Source organism: Vidua chalybeata, chromosome 4, assembly GCF_026979565.1.
Source record: "Vidua chalybeata isolate OUT-0048 chromosome 4, bVidCha1 merged haplotype, whole genome shotgun sequence".
NCBI classification, from domain to species: Eukaryota; Metazoa; Chordata; class Aves; order Passeriformes; family Viduidae; genus Vidua; species Vidua chalybeata.
In genome coordinates, this window is record NC_071533.1 from 13486977 (window position 1) to 13504832 (window position 17856).

Genomic DNA, 17856 nt, shown 5'->3' on the forward strand with positions numbered 1-17856 from the left:
CCTAAACATTTGGGGCTGGCTGATGATTGCTGTGGTACCCAGAGGTAGGGGCAGTGCTGGGGTTTTGTGGCGCTGCTGTGTGTGTCTTTAAACTCCTGTGGGACTTTAGACATGGAACAGTGGGTGACTGCAACACAGCCAAAAAAGCTAAAGCTCTATCCAGCTTCGGTGGGTTTAGAGTCTCCTCCATGACTTTTAAATGCTGTTTGACATTAGGAGAGCCTATACCCTTTTGGATCCATAGTTCTTTTCCCTGCCTGAAGTCTGCCTGTGTTCAGTCACTCAGAGTTTGATGTGAATTAATCACTATTGCCTTGCTATTGAGAAATTTAAATGCAGACAATAGACCCATTTAACTGTATTATTTCCTAGTGTTGTCACTGGGGTGTTATTCCATTTTTGATTTCTGGAACACAAAGAGGCAACTGCTCTATCAGACTGCTGGGGAAACAAAAATATCCTAATTGAACATAGATTTCAGGAAAGCTTCTACTTGTATTTCTTGACATGAGCTCTTCCTCAGTGTTTAGCTTTAGTGCACTCTGCTGCTGAACAATGATCAATCTTTTGTGGCTGTTAAAATGAACCTTTCCTGTATGAGGTGTGAAAACACCTTTGAAATCTTCTGAGAGAAAAAAGCAGCAAGTAATCACGAATATATTCAGGCATTGGAAATTGACATAAAGTGGAGTTTCACCATGTGTTCACAAGAATAAAATGGCTACATTGGAAAGTATTAAAGATGAATATAGCAGAAATGATAATGAAAGAAAAAAAGATATTTTGGGTCTTCTTAGATTATTAATGTGGCATTTGGTGTGAGCTGAAGGAGGTATGTTCTTAAAGAGATTATGGGAAATATATGTCCCATCAGAGATTGCAGAGAATTCGGCATTTCATTCTGGACCTCACAAGTTTTGTAAAATTACAGATTTAATAAACAAACCATTTTATGTCTCTGTAAGGAACTTAGAGAGGATTTGGAAAGTCAAACACTGAAGACCCTTGCTTTGACTGTGGTGGTAAAAGTAACATCTGCCTCAGACATTTTAACAGCAGACTGTTGAGATCATTTTTTTCAGCTATGGTAGGAGACTTGACAGACATAAGCCATCCTACCCCTCTTTTCTGTACTTCTATCTCTCAGCTAAAGTAAACATTACATCAAAGCACTCCTACCAAGGACATTCAGATTTAATTTTACCTTCCTCTTTCAGATGTCCAGTTCATTACAGTAACTTTTGTGGTGTCCTAATTAAAACAATAACACAGAAATAAAAGAAAAACAAGCATTCTTTTCGGTGGCATCCCTGGGATGCCACATAATCTTTTTTGTTCTCCAAATCTGAGACGAAAGTCCTGTCAGAAATTCATGCCACAGTCATGCACATTTACCAGTACTGACCCTGGACCCTGTGAGATGTGGCTCTGAGTGGTACCCACAAGTAAATTATCCCAGTGATTTTAGTGTGTGTGCTGCCTCTTCTTGTGAAGAATCTCCAAATCATCAAGTAAAAAGCATTTACCCCCAGGATGGGGAGTCAACATGGGGCCATAGAAAAACCTTTTTCTTTTAAAAACATGGGATTATATGTCCATGATGACAATGCCTGGTGTAAATGCAAATAAAAAGAACCAAGAATCTTCACTACTGCTTCACCTAGCAAGGCTCCTTCTCCCATTGCTCTATTTCTTTGTCTCTTCTTGGGCATACAGCTCTGCCCAGTGTTAACCCAACACCAGAGACCTGCCAATTCTTCCAGATTTGCTGATGCCCTCAGTGCAAGGCATGCTTGATTGTAGGATTCTTATGATTCCCCAAATGTTACAGGAGCATTAGCTTCTTGTTGTGCTTTCAGTTTAAAATTTTGTTAAAGATCTCTAGTTCACAGTTGCAAGAGTTTTGTGAAAGCTCTACTCTACAAGATTTCCTGAGGAAAGCTAAAAGACAAGTCTCAGACAAGGCACTCAAAAAACAAAGCCAAACAAGGAAAAGACAGAAACAGCTTGAGGAGCATTGAAAACTATGCTTTAGTATGAAGAGATAATAAACAATAGCTTTCAGGGTCTTATCATGATGTATTGTCTCTATTTCAACACATGGTCTTTGTAAAGTGGACAAAACTGGTTTTATTAAAACATCAGTGACAACAAATAATGCATTTCCTCAAATCATCTCGTCCCTTTGTTAGAATTCATTGTGCCTGGCAGGTGTAGCCCATTTACTGCAACAAAAGGTGAAAGGTTTTGTGTTGTGACTGCAGAATCTGGGGGAGACAGCACTCAGCTGAGCACTCCTACTCTGTGAAAGTCTGAGAAAGTTTTCCTTGCAATCTGCTTCCCAGATTTTGCATCCACAGCTTTATTTAGCATTATGGTGGCTCATGACCCTGTTTCATGTGGAAAATATCTATTCCACCACAAAGAGGTGAAGTAAAGTTTCTTTACTGTGGGGTCCCTTGAAGTTCCAACCATGGGTGTATTTGTTTAGTAACTTTTAAACCTCGTGTTTGATCCAGAGATGCAGATGCCTATGCTGTGTCCATTTTAGTTTATTAGAGAGACAGGCATATACTCTGAAAAGGTCTCTAATCTTTGATGTAGTTGATGAAATATTTATCTTGGTACCTAAAGTTGTTAGTGATATTGTTTCCAAGTCCCAGGGCATAGATTTAATGAAGCACCAAGAATTTGGTCCAAGAAAATTATTAATTATGGTCCTAAAGTAGGGCATAAAAGCCACTATAAGAGTTAATTTGAACTGGATTCACAAAACCCCATAAATGATCAGCAAGAGATCTCCTACAGATAAAGAGAATAATAAGAATATTAAGAGGGTGATATTCTTAATATGATTCCACTCTGGAACGTAGGTTCCCTAAACTGGATCCCAAAAAGGTCTTCTTATGTTAAACTCCTCTTTAAAACCTCAGCAGCTTATACACTCTTCCTTCTTAAGTCCATGAACTGGGTGATGCTGTGTTGCATGACCAGCAATTTTCATGTGCATCCACCAGTCCTGGGCTCCTGAATTGAGCCTCATTAAAGGGCTTCACAGTTCCCTACTTCCTTGACCCAGTGTGACAGCTGTGCTTTCCCTGTCCTTCTCCTCTTCTTCTTCCCATCTCAGTCTGAATTTCAAGTACACGTAGCTGCAGTATTTTAGTTCTATTCCTCCATCCTAGTTCAGGTCCTGTAATTGTTGTCATTGGTATTGTCTCCCCAGTTCTTGGAGCCATCCAAGAATGTATGTTTTGCGGCCATCCATACTCAGGACATTGGAACTGATCCCCTTGTTTTCTCATCAGGCTAATGTCCAGCCCTGATAAAAGAAAGGCAGGTGATCTATGTGCCAGTATTTTACCTTATTTAGGCTCCTGACACCTCCTGAGGTCCAGAGAGGAGTGAAAAGTATGCATACAGTGATTCAAACCATTTACTTTTCCTCAGAATTACTGACTCTGGGGAAAACTAGGTATAATTTCAGACAACTACAAGGTCATTTTCTACAAGTGATGCAAAGCCACAAAGAAAAGGCACCTCAGGGAGGTTTGATGGTAACATAAGCCTGCTGAGGGTTTTTCTGCTGGCTATCCTGACAGTGGTTTCACTTGATAGCACAGTTCCTCACATATATTCTTAGTGCTAAAGTGGGGGTCAGGACCAAATGACTCACAGCAGAGAGGGGAGTTCAGCCTGGGAAAGGGTAAGGGGCTTTCTCTGCTGATGTGGCATTTTAAGCTTGATCCCATATTTTTAGTTTTTTATTTCATGCTTTCGCACTTTTCTTTCTGGCATATCCAGTGATCTTGGGACAATATTTTCTTTATGCAAATTTCCTTCTGTATGGAATATTAATCTCTGCCATTGGCACTGATGGACAAGAGTTAAAGTTTCATTTTAAATATAATGCTCTGGCAGAGCACTCTTAATTCTCTGCTATGTTTACAAGATAGCTTTACTTAATGACATTTAACTGTAAAAGTTGCAAACTCTAGGCATGCTGGTCTCTTCCATGGTGTTGGCCTAAGAACAACCATGTAGGAATAGTTACCTTTCTTCCCAAGATACTTTAGTAGCAGATATTTTGCTGCAAGGTTGTTTTACCTTATTGGATTTCAACTTGATACTAGAGTCTGTTATCTCAGAAGAAAGTAGTTATTTGTTACCATAACCAAAATGAATCTCCTACAAACAGTAGCTGTCAGCTGTTACCGGGTTTTAAAACTCTTATAAATTGGGATTTCCAATTATTTTGGCAAAAGCCCAGGAGAGTTTTATTTTTTTATATGCTACTCTGCCTATGGGAATTCACTGGAACTCATTCCACCCCCAGTAGAATTTTACATTAGGTCACAGGTGTACAGCAGACACAACAAATTAAAAAAAAAAAAAAATCAAAGCCTCACAGCTTTCAGGCATTGTCCATTTTTCATAGCTTTCAGTGCTGGGAGGGTGTGTTTTAAACGAGCATTGGGCAAGATATCCTGTTCACTTTCATAGGAAGAATTGACCAGTTTTAGCCAATGAGCAGAGATTATCTCTTCTCCAATTGCCTTGGAGGGAGGTGCTGCCTCACTGCACAGGTTAAAAGGGCAGTGGGAGTCAACCCAACAGGCTCATCTCCAGCACCATCCAGCCAAGTCCCACAGAGAAATAAATCTCTGCACAAGAAGCAGATACAGGCTTGGCGTTTCCTAAGAGGCTGTGGCTGTGATTCCAGCTCAGCTCACCCCAGGAGAGGTTGGAGCACAATTTCTGCTAAAGGTTATGGCTATCTGAATAATTCCTAGCTCCAGAGTCAAGATAGTGAAAAGGGCTCTCCACTCCCACTTTGTTGTCTTGAGAGGAAGGGTGTTTCCTTAGTGAATTTTTACTTTCCGCACTGCTCTTTCCTCCTCTCAGTTTCCACACTGAATACCAAAAGAGGGGCAGGCATTAGCTTTCGACAGCTTTGTAAAAACAGGTCAGCATATATTATTTATAAATTGTTCAGTGAGAAGCTGTAAATTAGCCAGAATTTCAAAAAAGGAGATTGACAGGGTACCTAGATTTAGTGTTTGACTAAGTGCGCAAAATTGGAATTAAACTTGCCTGTGAGTAGAAAAGAACCAACATTCACTTGACTGCCAGCTATTCAATGTTTGCTTTTTCCAAATTTCTTGTTTTCTTTAGGTTTCCATTAATTGCTTCGTTAACGTGAGCCACTTCCAAGGAAATAATTGGTCAAGAATGCCCCAACAAGGGCTTTCCAGTACATGCAGGGTTTTGGGTTTTAACATAATTCATACTGTTTAGCAAATCACAGGAGAGAGAAGCATGGCTGCTTTCTCCCAGGAAATGTCACATCAGTAAATTAAGCAGGGCTCTAAAAGGAGCTGTACTCTGTAAAAGAGGATTTCCATCACCCTTCATGGAAACCCTAGGCCTCAGCACCAGGGAGGCACAGCCTGTGAGTCATGGGGAGCTGCAAGGAGATTTTCACCTTGAAAATGCTCTCTCTCTAAGAAAAGTGTCCCTCCATCTCAGCAGGGTGGAGCCTGGGAACTGATAAGAGTAGCAAGGGAAAAACAGCTCTGGAGTCTGGGGAGGAAAAGGGAAAGGAGGGGTAGGATTGGTGACTTTCACCTTTTGAAAAACAGCATGTCAAGATTGCATTGGACCTCTCTTTCTTTTCCCTCCTGTTGCAAATCTACATGCAAAAGATTTTTCCCTACTCTGAAGTTTAACCTCCTTCATTAGCAGGGCGAGGTGATCATTGTTCAATCTGTCAGGGACACAGTGCCAAATCTAAAACATTTGATAGTGGTCCTCTTGTAAAATATGTGATTTGCCAACAGCTGCAGTGATCCTACAACAAACATTTTAGTGTATCAGAGAAGTCGGCCACAAGTTTGTTTAAACAAATCCAATAAAGTTATCATGGGAAACTGATGGAAGGGGGTCACCGTTTTCCTGATTATAGTTAAAATGCATAGATAAGAGGACTGGAAAGAAGACCCATCTTTCATACATGGTTAAAACAGAAAGAAAAATTGTTACAGAATAAACTCTGATGTGATGTAGGATAAACTCTGATATTATACTCTAGTTTTGTCATTCAGATTGTGTGTGCTAATAATGGTGTGGAATTTGGGGCAAACACATGATGTTTAAGATTCTGAAGGAAAGAAGTGAGAAGAATGATAAATTTATGTAACATGTATTCTGAAGGCAGAAGGGAACTTGTGAACAAAGGGCTTTGTACTCTCAGACCTAAGATTATTTGAAGTAGTTCCTCTGGCTCAAATGTGCAGAAGCATCAGGCAATTGAATTCAAGGTCTGAAACAAAGACAGTCCTGATGGCTCTGGACTTTGAAACGCTGTACTTTACTGTGCACACAAGTGGTGTAGATGCCTTCAGCAGAAAAAAATGTCAATTTTGAGGAGAAGTAGTTCTGGTGCCAAATGTTAATTTTAAAAAGAAGTAGTACTAGTGCCAACAGCAATAGAGACTGACATTAACAGTGGTGATTTTCTTCTCCTTTTCATATGTGCAGCCTTGTGCAGAAGCGTCAGGCCATGAGCGAGCAGCATACACACCCCATTGTGCACCACACAGAATCTGGGAAGCCTAGGAACAATTTTAATGAAATGACAATAGTGTCTAAGCTCCTAAAAGTACAATTTTTTTTCTTCCCTAATGGAAATGAGCTATGGGCTGGGAAGTAGATGGCTCCAATTCTTCCTGGCTTCCAGTTCCTTCCAAGTTTCCATGGCAAGATGACACAAACTGTGGTCATACCTTATTTTTGATTAGCAGAGTAAACAGGCACAGCTACTGCTCAGTCTCAGTGGGTATGTCTTACAAAGACAATCTCAGAAGTGTCTAATTTAATGATAGCAAAGGTTAATTAGGGGATAGAAAGGCCCTGCTGGAATTTGATCTGAGTTTAAATAATGCAAATTTAGTCAGCTGGAGTTAGATGGTATAATGAGCAGTGCCCATGGTGAGGGTAGAGGGGTTTGAACTGCAAATACAATTTTTTTGGTCTCCAGGCCTAGGGAGACTAGTGAAGGCCTCTCTGTGGGGGAAGGACACTGTGTCATTTGTAAGGAATACACAGAGAAAAACTAGGACACGAATCTTGTGTAGATTTCATCTTTGTTAACCCTTGTCTGCTGTATGTTTTCGTGAGTCTCCACGTGGCCTTTATTTCAGATCTTCAAAACATATTTTGAGTTCCTTCTCTGGCCTCCTTTGCAAAACTTTGTTATGCAAACCAGAAAATATTTCCTGAGTTTATGTCTTTGTCAGTAGCTTGAAATGAGGAAGGTCCTTTTCAAAAAGCTCGGCACTTGTAGGAAGAACAGCTAATTTCTGATTGTTTTCCATAATAGAGTGTCTCTTCTCGCTGCCTGTGGCCCAGAAAGTCTTACACTTTTGTCTGTGTTAATTGTTTTCCTTCATTGTTCTGTTTCTTTGTTTAAACCAGTGCTGAAGTTGCATCCATTAACAGTGGCTTTGTGTAGCCCATGCCAAAAGGCTTTGTGCAGAGCTGGGTTAGCACTGTCACACACCTCAGGGAAGAGGAAGACCTGCTTCCAAGCCTTCTTCTGGTCACTGGGAACCTCCTGGCCACAAAGCAGAGTAGTGTCCACCCTGTCCAGAAGAAAATTTTCCCAACTGAGGAAAATTGTGTCATAAAACTGATTTTATTTCTCAGCCTTCTCAGCCCTTGTGTGGTGGAGCAGGGAATGTAGTGGGAAACCAGAAATCTCCCAGGGCTTCTCTGTACGAGCTGTTCTTGGCTGCCAGAACTGTCCCTGCGGCTGCCCTTGGTCAAGCTGAGGCATAAAGTAGTTCTTGAGTCACCTGGGGTTTGAGAAACAGCAAAGTTTGTGTAAATCCCACCATTTCCCCTCTGTTCCACACTGAAAGTGGAGTGGACCAGAAATAAGTGCCAGGTTGGTTTTTGGTGTGTCTCCATCAGATCTCCAAGTGAGCTCTTGTGAAGCCAGATACCCAAAATTTATTGCTTTAGCACTCCTATATGACAATACACTTGGGGTAACTTTGCAGCCCCATTTCAGTGTTGAAGAAAACCTGGAGGAGGCTGCAGTAATCTGAAAACTGCCCACGGGTGTGCTGCAGGGAGGAGAGGGGAAGCTAAGGTTTGGAAGAGGAAAAAAAAAAAAAATTATGAAAGCAAACATGAGCCAAGACATAAAGTCTCATTTTGCTCCCATGTGCTAGTGCTTGAGCAGGCTATTGTTCTGGACTCAGAGATTGGTTCTTAATTATGTTGAGCAGTGAATGGTTTAAATTACAGGCGCATAGTTTGGTGAGCAGAGAGCTGTTAAGAATTTTGGCTGGAGAGCAGCTGCAGGACTGCTCTGAGATCTCAGGAGGTGGCTGTAGCTGGAGGTGCTCTCCAGAGTTAGGAGGTCTGCACGCTGCCACCTGAAGTCCCATGCTTGAATGCTTTATCTAAATCTGCCCTTGTCTTTATTCTGCTATTTCAATCTAAAATAAAACATCTTATATTTATTGTATCATCACATTTAGACACTACCATTTTGGAATCTCCTGTGGACATCATCAGATCCAGATGTTTGCAAATGTCATCATCCATACACTAAAATGATTACAAATGGAGATATATTTCTGTAAGCTGTTTTTGCTCAGTGAAGATTGCCAGTTTCCACTGGCTTGGAGGAGACTTTCCTTTTTAATGGGGTAGGGATGGCCCCAAGTTCAATATTGCAGATTTTTAAATTACACATATTGCTGCATGAAGCACAAGTGGTTGCAGTCTCTGTTCACTCATAAATTTGGACTGATTTCCTAAGAGGTTACTAATTTTAACATGTAGAGGATGATTTTAATATCAGGATTACAAAATCTGATTACCTGTCTTTATCTGTAAAGAGTGTGATGTGAGTTCATTATGCTCTCTGATCAAAGTATTAAAAAGAAAACTAATTTCCAAAGAAGAACTATTTTTCCTTCAACATACTCCCTTTGCCTAAATTGTCTGACAACTGCACTGGTATTTATATGTACTGTACACAGCTCTGTCTGGCTTGTGGATGAATACTACTGCCCTCTACTGCAATGAATACACTCTCCAGTCTCAATGTACACTAAGTATGAGGAAATTATTTGTATGGAAGCCCAGACACAAGCAGAGACACACCCAACACCTCAGAAGGGGCATGGGTTTGTGCTGACCTCTTTGGTATCGCTCTGGATGTCAGGGCAAGATTGAAGTTTCTACAGGAGGGAAAAGAAATCATGTGCCATAACTTGCTCTTATTGTGCCCTAATTGGTAAAGTCAGGCTACATTTTAGATTTTCCCATTCTGATTTGGAAACAATAGTAACAAGTCAGAGATTTAAAATTCATAGCTTTGGCCATGAGAATGATATCACAGAGCTAAAATTTTAGGTACTCTCTTTTGAAAATGGCAACTCTGTGTTAGGTAGCACAGCTTTCAGACACAATTAATAAAGTTAATTATGCACTCAAGAGTGAGACTCTTCATCCAGGATTCTGGGGGAAAGATTTCCTGGTTTGAATCTTGGGAACACAAACCAAATGGTGTTTCAAAACAACAAGAGAGCTCTGTCTTTCTTAAAGCTTTGTGTTATGTGCAAATTGCATCGTGGGAAAACCCTTATATTTGCTAGGGAATTATAGTCCTGTAGTTTCACTGGGAGGAATATGTCTTGCTCTTTCTCCATTAAAAAAAAAAAAAAAGAAAAGAAAAAGTAATTTTTTTCAGGAAATAGAATGAGAAATGATAATGTCCATTAGACTTTGTTTTGGAATTTGAGGATGTGGTGTTTCAATTCTATTGAGTGGAATGGAAGTTTGATTTGGTATGGCTGATGTTAATAATTTCAATACCTCAACATATGAAATTTTTTCAATGGCTGAAAATTGAAAGTCAAAATAGATCCAGATAAAGTTAATATGTAGTTAGATTTTTTTTTTTATTAGCACACATTATGTACTATTTCCAGTGTATTTTCTTATGGCTCTTGTGATGAATCTATGGCAAACTTGTGCAATTTCAACAACTAAAAAACTCCGTAATATGAGGAGCTGCCAGATTCCAAAAGCAACTGATCCTTCTAAATTGGAAGAAATTGGAAATGGAGTGTAATTGTTATCACAATTATATGTGCCATAAAGATATTGTTTTCATGAGTAGTTACTGCCAGGTTGGCTAAACTACTCTCAATAATACCTGGGCCCAGGGGACTTGTGAAATTGTTCTTCATGAGTGGTCTTGGTGTTGTTATTGGACAAGGTATTAAAGCTCTTGGGGAGGAATAGCTGTTGATACTGAGAAAAAGATTTCTTTCAGCATCATATATATGCATCATACAGTGCTGTGAGAAAAGCGTTTGTGTCAATATATTATTGAAGTAATACTGTGAATATATTGAAAATCATATTTAAGGTTAATTAAAATTAGGATGTTAAGAAACATCTCTTGCTGATTTCGACCTGAAGTAAGAGATACAGAGGTTTTCTCTGGAATAATCGATTAAGTCATCTTTGGGGGAGTATTCATCATGTGACAAAATGAAATTGCCCATCATGTCTTTGCTGGAGATTTGATTTCTTTTAGTTGGTCTTGGGTAGCAAAAAAAAAAAAAAAGGTTGCTGAATCTCTTTGTAAACTCTGAAGCTTAAAGACTCAAGCTAAAACCTGACTTGGGTTTTCTGTTAATCCAGCACATGATTTATTTACTATAAACAATCCTGAATCATGGGAAATGATTTCCAGAGAACAGAACATGAGTTTTCTGAACAACTTGAAAAATCTTTTTGTAATAAAACCTGTGGATTGAAATTGTTAAAGGATATTTTGTTTCCAATTTAGGTATCTGGCTTGACAGGATCAGTTGACCTTCTCAATCCAGTCCAAAAACATGAACCACTGAGCAGACATACATTAATCAAAGCTTATGTGTTTAGTAGCTCATAAGGCTGTAAAAGGAACATTTCTTTCCTTTTTGGACACTGAAGCACAAAAAGTAGGCGAACTGTGCTTTCCTCTCACCAGCCATGAGCTTCCTGTGTTCAAGGAATACTGATGGTGAATTGGGTATTGCAAAATTTAGCAGCATCATTCTGGCTATACAGGTCAGGCAAGCTGTAGAATTTGGTAGGTGATTAAGGAAAAGAAAATTCAAATGCCTTTGATTCCTCTGCTTTCTTGGAAAAATGTCATCTGAACAAAGGACATGAAGAATGCTCTAAAAAAGGAGCACCAGGATAACTTTCTTATATAGTTATGCATTCCAGTTTTAACTGGGGAAGTAATTAATTTAACCAGCAGGCTCAATGACTAGCAGAGAAACAGATATGGATATCTGGAAAATGATCTTCTCAGTAACAATTGATGGAGACATCAGTTCCTGTGGCATTGAAAATTGTAGTAAAAGCCTTATTCTGCAAGTCACACTGGGATTGCACTCCAGGAGATGGTACAGTAGATTGTAAACATTGCTTTCAAGAATGAAACACTCTGTCTATGCTGATCAAAGTAAGATAAACAACGTACAGTTTAATCATTTGTTTTTAGTGAAAATGTCTTAATTGAACAAGACTTTTTTTAAGATCTAGAGCTCTGCTAGGCAGTCTAAATAACCATCATAACAAGGCAGCCTCAGAGGTTTCTGAAACATATGATAACTTTTTTAACATCTCTTCTGTTGATACAATAGTACTGTTTCTCTGCTGTACTATTATAACTGAAATTTTGCTAGATATATTTCCACATGAATCAATGGTTTATTGCCATTATTTGGCAATGTAGAATTTTCAGTCTTCTTTCCTTTCTCTCTCCTTCAAATGCTGCCCTCCCAGTTATTTTGGACCATTTCTTGCATATAAATGCATGATTAGAAAAAAATCCAAGGTACTGCATAATCTGTTCAGTAGAATCATAATCCTGTTCCTTTCATTTCTTGTCCTGCATTGCTTCATTTCTTCCTGGGAATTCATTGCCTAGCTCTGAAGAGAATGGTTAGGAATGTAGATGTAAAGCCAGTTTGATGCTTGGACCTTTCTTTTTTCTCTTTAAGCGACTACTCCCTTAGAATTTTGAACAGATTGGAGCTTATCTGGCTAATGAATGTGTGAAACTGAACTGGGAGCACAGCAACAAAATTCAGCAGTGATGTCCTCATCTGTGTAGGTCAGTAAATGTGACACAAAATAGAACATTGTGTGTCACCTACAAGGCATTTGGTACCTCAGGTGGCTTTTTAGACAACTCTAGGAAAAATGTGTAAAGTTTGCACTGGCACATGTATGTGACTCTAAATAATTACCCAGTCCTAAACTAGGTAGAAGAACTTGAGCTGTTCTGACAGTGGCATGGAGCAAAGAAGTCCTGGAAGTCCCACCACTTTGAACCTGCCCAAGGCATGTTGGTGCTCATGGAGGATCAGTTCTGTCTTCTGCTCCTTTTGTGATGCCAACTGTTGCACAAATGTTAAAACCCCCATGTAAGCATAGGGCATAAAAGTGATAGATTCAGTTTTGAATTACAGCCGTAGGGGGATTTCAGCTTAATATTTAAGATGAAGTCAAGTATTTGTACAGGAAGCTGGCCATTTACCTTCCTATGTTTATCCCTTGTTACTGCCTGGTTGTGTGCAGCACACATGGAGTTGGCAAACTTCAGTTTTTCAGAATTTTTAAGTGAACTTACTTTGGCACTAAAATGCTATATTGCTTCATTTTGCATGCTTGAGTTGTACAATTCCTGGCGGTAAAAATTGCACTTTGGTTTTTTTTTTTTTTTTTTTTGTATTCATTCTACTTAAGAAACTGAAATCATAAGTGGTTATGTCTCGCCTGGAAAACTGTAAGCCAAGTGCCTGATTTCCTCTCTTCCATACACCACCAGAAGGTCTCCACTGACCTCCAATTAATAGGATTCTGTTGATGTGAAAGTGGTGCAAGAATGGATTGAATCTCAAATGTATTTGCAAGTTTCATTGAGATTCATCAGACTTGGGTCTAATGAACTAAAATAATTATGTGTATGTTTGGCAACATTTGTCTCCTGATTAATATTTTTATGTTCAGATGTTGGATTACTTACAGATGCTTTCTTTTTGCTTATTTAGCAGATTTCCACTTTTAAGTGATTTGGTGTAATTTTGCAAATATTTACTAAACATTATAGTACTGTGATTTTAAAAGTGGGGCAAAACTAAAATGGCTCACTTAAGTTAAAATCTTACTGCACTGTTAAGTGCATTCTTTCTTGTTGTTTTTAATTAGCATAATGTCCTTCAATTTAATGCAATTATGTATTTTCTTGCAGATAAATTGCACAGAAAAAGCACTGCTAAGTTCTTTACTTCCATTACAGTTTACAAGATTATTCCTAATGCCATAGGGTAAATGTTTTAACTTTGTGTTCAGAAAAAATGAAATAGTAATCATCAGAAAATCTTATTCAAATATTTGGATTTGTTCATTGTAATACCCTACAAAGTTTTACTAATGTCAGTGTATAAATGCAGGTTGTTAATTTATTAAGAACTGTGGCAGCCTGGTTGTTTAGCTGGTGGTTTTGTTAAGACATATTCTGCGTATTTGAGTGATTAAACCAGCACTAAAATCACATCTCTCTCTATCAAGACTTTCAGGTTCAGAGCATTTGGGATTCATTCCCAACTCCACCATGTTTTTTTCACTTGAGCATTAACATGGGAAGAAAATAATTCACAGCTGTCTTAGGGCTTGATTCACCCATCCCTGATATCAAATTTATGCCAGTGTAACTCCGTTGAAAACTATGATATTACTCTGGTGCTACACTAGTTTAATAGAGTCACAAATCGGGCCTTAGGGGGGTTTCTTGGTTACTTCTAATTTTCTGATTAAAGCAGAGTTATTGAAACTCATAAAATCTGTGAAACATTGTTGCTCCACTGTGGGCTATCTGCATCAGAAACCTCACTTCATTCTGGGTTTTAAGTGAATTCCCAGCTGGCCTCAGCTCAGTGAAGGTACAATCAGTCAAATGTTTCAGCAGGATTTTTATTTTTCAATTTGCATATTATTTCAACCACATTCCAGAGCCTTGCAACCACAGAGGTTCAAAATATTCCATGGATTTCGGATTCTTAGGCAGATGTGAGGCACCATCTCCAAATTCATGCTTCTCTTCCCTACCTCATCATTCCTCTTCATGCAGATAACGAAACAGAAGATTGCTACCCAAAATACGTTCAGGATCAACCCTTTGGGCAGGAGAATTTCTTATTAACTCACTGTCTCTGCTCTGTAGGGCTTAGCTTTTCAGCACAGCATCCAAACCTCCAGTACAGCAAGGAGAGAAACAGAAGTGGAGAAACAACAAGGGGAGTGATCGCATGGTGTCGTTTCACATCTCAAAGAAGGTCAGGTCAGGTCTGGTCTGACTCACTGCTATGGTTTGTAGCCCTGTCTGCCATTTGGCAGAGGAAAGAGGTCTGAGGGCTCGGTTCTGCTTGCAGGCAGTCTGAAAGATGCTGATGACCTCGAGTTCTGTAGTGTAGTATAGTGACAGGACATAAGGAAAGGGCAAGAAGCTGAGTCAGGGGAGGTTTAGGCTGGATATCAGGAAAAGATTTTCACCCAGATGGTAATTGAGCACTGGAACAGGCTCCTCAGGGAAGTGATCACAGCACCAAGCCTGACAGAGTTCAAGAAGTGTTTGGACAATGCTCTCAGGCACATGATGTGACTCTTGGGGATGATCCTGTGCAGGGCCAGGAGTTGGACTCAGTAGGTCCCTTTCCACTCAGGATATTCCATGAGAACAGAAATTGTCCTGCTACCTTTGCTGCAGGGAGGTAGAGGTTGTCTGGTTCAGGAAAGTCAGTCTAAAAGAACCCTTGAACTGCACAGTGATTTCAGGAACTATATATATCATGCATAACTAAAATGGTTTTTTTTTGATTGCACTTTACTCAATACATACAATCCAAATGGCAATCAGAGAGGTCTTTTATTTCTTAAGAGATTAAAATTTAGCAGTGCAGAGATGTAGGAAATACTGAAAAAAACCCTCCAAACAAAACATTAAGGGGGTAAAGAAAAAGAAGAAAGAAAAAAGCTTATTTAATTTCAGAATAGTTCTTGGTATTCTTACAGCCTTGAATGAAGATTTATGCTGGTCTTTCTTGATCCAAACGGGTTACCTCTCCCTAATAACAAAGATTTCTTTGAGAATGTTTAATGCTTATTGCTGCTGCCAGATACAACCTCCTACTTTTTCAAGGTTTTGAAATATACTGGGCAGTTCCTAAGCTTTCTTTGGCATGTGAAGATAATTCATGTGCTGAACTACAAACCAACTGCTCACCCAAAAGCACAGGAGGCCCAGATGATGTAGATCAGGAATAAACAAAAGGAACTGGAAATTTCTGTAGAGGTAACATTTTAACAACTGTGCTTCTACATTATATGGTGGAAAATACTTTGTGAACATGAATAGTCTGCAGAGGATCCTCTGCCTTTTGCTATAAAAAAGGTTTGTTCTCTTGTCCCTTTGCATGTGTACTCAACAGATAACACAGAAACTGCTAATCCCAGTTGTAGGCTGGTGAGAGGGGAAGAAAGGAGCGAGACTAAAGTAATAAATCTGGATCACATACTCAAAGAGCATTGGCACAGTGATGGCAGCAGATGCCCAGGAGAGAGGGTGTTCAATCTGCATTGCATCACACAGAAAATAGCACACATGGTGGGTTTTTCCAGAACTTAGCATTCCTTCTGGAATGCCAGGGGCTGCAGTGCCCCAGAAATACTCTTTAAAAGCCCCAGGCATAATTGGTGCCCTCAAAGCATCGTGCCAATGCTGATGTGAATGAAGGAGATTCCAGCAATATGTGCGATTCCGTCGAGTAGGTCAAAGAACAGTGGAGCAGAAGACAGAACTCAAGAAAGCTTTGGTTTTGTTTGAAAACTGAGACAAAGTGCACATAAATGGGTAAACTGAAATGGCTGTAAATAGCCTATGAAGACATGCTAAAATAAAATAGTTTAGAGCTCTTCTTCATTATTCCACTTCACATTCGAGGGAATGACTGGAAAAGAAGATCCACTTTTTTTTTAAGAAATCCACAGCCCTTACAGCAAATGAGTGTGTTTTCCAGTTCAAATATTATGAGTATTCTTTAATGTTTGCACAGGCTTGGGATTTCTGAGCCCATGTAATAATCTGCAAAAAGATCCCACTTTTTTTGCTTTGCTGAGACTCCCACATGGCGCAGAGTGGAAAACACTTTGCTGTGGCATGTTTAATAGGTTGCAGAGTAGGCAGTATGTGGTTCCTTGGAGCAACTGGGATGAGAGAAGATAAAATATGTCCTGCTTTCCCAAAGGAGATTGTATGGCTCTGTGGCTACCTGAAAGGAAAGACCACTTCCAGTTTAGCCACACAGACGTAATCCGTGTGTATTCTTAGATTTATGAGTGGCTGCATTACCCTGCAATTAGTCTGGATTACCGAAATGTGGGATAAGAAGGGGGAAAAAAGGTTTGCTTCTCATTATTTTTTCCTCTGAGCATTCATCTGCTTTACTCAGAGTTTCCTATACCTGATTCTTCGGTGTCTGTGGCCACCAACAGAGTTTCCCTCAGCCCTAGCAGTCTGGTTTAAATGTGTGTGCTGTACATTCTCCTTGTCCAGAGGGTTCTGCTAAAGGCATTTATCTGTTGAATGACGTGCAGACTGCCAGATTCAACAGATGACAGCCTAAGCGCAGCACTAGTGACCACCAATGGTGTGGTTTTTATTTTGGGATTCTGCAAAAAAAAATGTTGCCATTATTGACTTTTTTTTTAATTCTTTTTTTCAAGCTGTTTCTTGTGTTTTGGTGTATTATTCTGCTCTGTCCCATATTAAGGACTGATCTTGATTTCATCTGCCCTAATTTCGTGCTGCCCCTTCTCTAGCCTTCAGCAGTTGCTTGTGGTTTGTTCAGGAGTTTGGGAACAGATGTGACCAAGCAGGCACAGACACAAATAGATGATGCTGACTCCCTCCTTCCCTCTCTCTCACCTGTTGGCCATTTGCTATCCTCTGATAAATTGAAGACATAAGGCAGTTCAGAAAACACACAGATCATGACTCCTTTTTGTTTTTCTTGCCCTTTTTTTTCAGGTGGAGGTCTGTACAAAGGCAAGACAGGGGCGACACAAGGATATAAAACAGGCAGATGGAAAGCACAGTCCTGAGTCCTCCAGCTTTGGTTAAGTTTGCTATCAGCAGCAGCCTCATCATGTGGGTCCTGCTCATGGGTGCACTGATCTGGGAACTGCTTGGCAGCGTTGTTTTGGCATGAATGTCCTGTACTGATGAAATGGAATGCAGTTCAAGGTAATCTCTTCAGGACTGTCACGCCATTCCCCTAGGAAGGGTTTAGAGACCCAGGAAATTAAAAAGTTAGATGGATGCCAATGGGTAGAGGGCAAATGCATCCTAATACAATTCTGCATATCACCACAATGGTCCTTAACAGGGATTTTCTTAGGAAACAACATATGCAAAGATAATAACCTCCCTGCTGGTACTGGTAGATATCTGCCTTTCTGGTGGACTCAGATCCATTCATATGCACAACAGGGGGGAAAGGATTATTTTAGCCTACTTATTTTCTTTTCTAGTTCACATCATTCCCTGAGTATGTACAAATAGGAAGGATGCCAAGATGTTTACAAGAAGATCAACGATGATTTGAGCCAAAACTATCAGTCCAAGTGCCCTCAAACTGTAGGGATTTTCTGATGTAGCTATGACTCCAAAAACTGTGACTCAGCTCCATCTCTGCACTGGAGTGAATGTCA